This window comes from Colobus angolensis, unplaced genomic scaffold (genome assembly GCF_000951035.1).
Source record: "Colobus angolensis palliatus isolate OR3802 unplaced genomic scaffold, Cang.pa_1.0 Scaffold191, whole genome shotgun sequence".
Lineage (NCBI taxonomy): Eukaryota > Metazoa > Chordata > Mammalia > Primates > Cercopithecidae > Colobus > Colobus angolensis.
In genome coordinates this window covers 2,172,746-2,175,669 of record NW_012115055.1, presented here as the reverse complement: position 1 = coordinate 2,175,669, position 2,924 = coordinate 2,172,746, and positions in this window count along the sequence as shown.

Below are 2,924 nucleotides of genomic sequence, written 5' to 3'. Positions count from 1 at the left end.
ATTTTTACATTTTACTATAAGCAGTCAAGAGAAGCATACAGTGTCCAGAACACATTGCTTAGAAATTCTTTCCGCAAGCTGGGTGTGGTGGTTCATGCCTTTAATCCCAGAACTTTGGAAAGCCAAGGCAGGCAGACTGCTTGAGCCCAGGAGTTCAAGGTCAGCCTGGGCAACACTGCAAAACCCTGTCTCTAAAAAAAAAAAAAAAAAATTAGCTGAGCATGGTGGTCTGTGCCTATCATTCCAATTACACAGGGGCTAAGGCAGAAGGGTTACTAGAGTACAGCAGTTCCAGGCTGTAGGGAGTTGTGATCATGCCACTGTACTCCAGGCTAAGTAACAGAGAGAGACCCTACCTCAAAAAAAGAAAAAGAAAAAAATTATTTTGCCAAATATCCTTGTCCATGACTCTTAAATTTCACTTTCTATAAAATATCAGGGAAAACACACAATTCATCCAGGTTTATTGCCAATATTTAGCAATGTAAACCAAAAACTATCTGAGACAAGTCTCAATCAATTTAGAAATTTATTTAGCCAAGGCTAAGAATATGCCTGTGACACAGCCTCAGGGTTCCTGGCAACATGTGTCCAAGATAATAAGGCTTCAGCTTGGTTTCAGCCATTTTAGGTAGATATGAGACATTAATCAACACATGTGAGATGTACATTGGTTGGGTTCAGAAAGGTGGGACAACTTGAAGTAGGAGGCTTCCAGGTCATATATAGATTCAAAGATTTTCTGATTGACAATTTGTTGAAAGAGTTTATCTAAAGACATGGAATCAATAGGAGCGAGTGTCTGGGTTAAGATAAGGGGTTGTGGAGACCAACATTCTTGTTATGCAGATGAAACCTCCTGGTAGCAGGCTTCAGAGAGAATAGTTTGTAAACATTTCTTATTAGACTTAAAGAGTCTGTTTTATCAGTCTTTATTTAGGGGTAGGGTTGGGGAAGCGTCTCAGTCTGTTATCTAGGCTGGAGTGCAGTGGTACCACTATGGCTTATTGCAGCCTTGAACTCCTGAGCTCAGGTGATCCACTCACCTTGGCCTCCCCAATAGTTGGAACTACAGGTGTGTGCCACCATGCCCTGCCAAATTTTTCTGTATCTTTTGTAGAGACAGGGTTTCACCACGTTGCCTAAGCTGATCTTGAACTCGGAGACTCAAGCAGTCCACCCACATCAGTCTCCCAAAGTGAGCCGTCATGCCTGGCTATTCTATCAGTCTTAAGGCCATTGTTTTAATGTCAGTGTTGGTCAGCTGTCCCTGAATTCCAAAGGTTGGAGGGTATAATGAGGCATGCCTTACCATCACTTTTCATCATGTCCTGAACTAGTTTTTCAGGTTAACTTTGGAATGACTTAGACTGAGAGAAAGGGTCCATTTAGTTGGCTGGTAGTCTTAGAATATTTTTGAATTATAAGCAAGGATGCCACTTCCTTAGGTTTGCAATAGTATACTCCTCATTTTTGCCTAAGACTTCATCAAATGAGCTTTACCGTCTGTATTTCTATGAGCTTTGTGATTATGACCACTTACAGAATCTCGAAGATGAATGTGACTTTTCCTATAGGATTTCTCTGCATCTGAGTTCCCACCAGAATTATCCGTAACAGTTTGTTCATGGTAATCTAGGCTTTTTCCACAATTTGCTTCAAAAGTGTTCCAGCCTCTACCTATCACCCAGTTCCAAAGCTGCTTCCACATTTTTAAGTATTTGCTATAGCAATACCTATTCCTCCAGTATAATTTCCTATCTGTGACTATTTGTGCTCCTGTAACAACATACCTGAGAATGGGCAACGTATAAACAACAGAAATTTATTTCTCATAGTTTGGAAGATTGGGCAGTCTGAGGTCAAGTTATCTGCAGGTTTAGTATCTGCTGGAGGCTACCATCTAGGTGCTTCGCATGGTGGGAAGGATAAAAAGGGCAAAAGGAGACAAACACTGTGTCCTCACATGGCAGAAGAGAGGAAGAACAAATAGCACCTGAGTTAGTTCCCTCCAGTCCTCATATAAAGCACTGTTTCATTCAGGAAGGTGGAATCCTCATGAAGTACTTACTTCCCTGAAGGCCACACCTCTCAATACCACCACGTGGAGGTTAAGTTTCAAGTCATGAATTTTGCAGGTTCTAAATTGTATCTTTCAGCTTCTTAGAATCCATTTTATTTACAACGATGGGGGGAATTTAGCATATTCATTTCATAAAATTTTGTTTATTTTGTTATACAGAAGTCTTGCTGGACTATGAATAGAGATTATTTTTTTCATGTATAAGTACATTATGTCTACATTACCCTGTTTTCCATGACATGCATTTGGAGCATTAAGCTCTCTGAAACAACTGCCATGAACTAAAATCTTAGATTAGTAAAAGTTATTTTGTCCCTGATAATAAAGCATATCTAAAATAAATCCAGGAGAATTATAAATTGTCTGCCTTATATATTTATTAAAATACAGTCATTTTACTTAGACTTCTTGGGCCATATAAATGTCAAGTTAAATAATTGTGAAACTCCCAAAGTTATTTTTAACTCACTCAGTACTAGGCTGTACATAACCAGAAACTATTGGAAACAAAAATTGAAAAATGGTTGCTTGGAGAAAAAAATGGAAAAATAACAATGGAAAATTCAAAGCAATCTTTCTGTTTATATTTATTTTTCCCCCTCATTTTTGATATTTCAACATTTTGATCTATTCACACAAAATCATGGCAAATAAAATTTCATTCCTCTTCAATAAATCTTATTGAGTAAAACTGACACAGTTTCATGCAAGCTCACAGTAATACACTTGGATATGCATTGATGGTTTGGCGTTTCTGATGGAAATTTGTTTTAAGTAGGTTGCAATAATCCAATTTTCTTTTGACAAGTTACTGCTAAATGTCACTCAGGGATATTTTAAA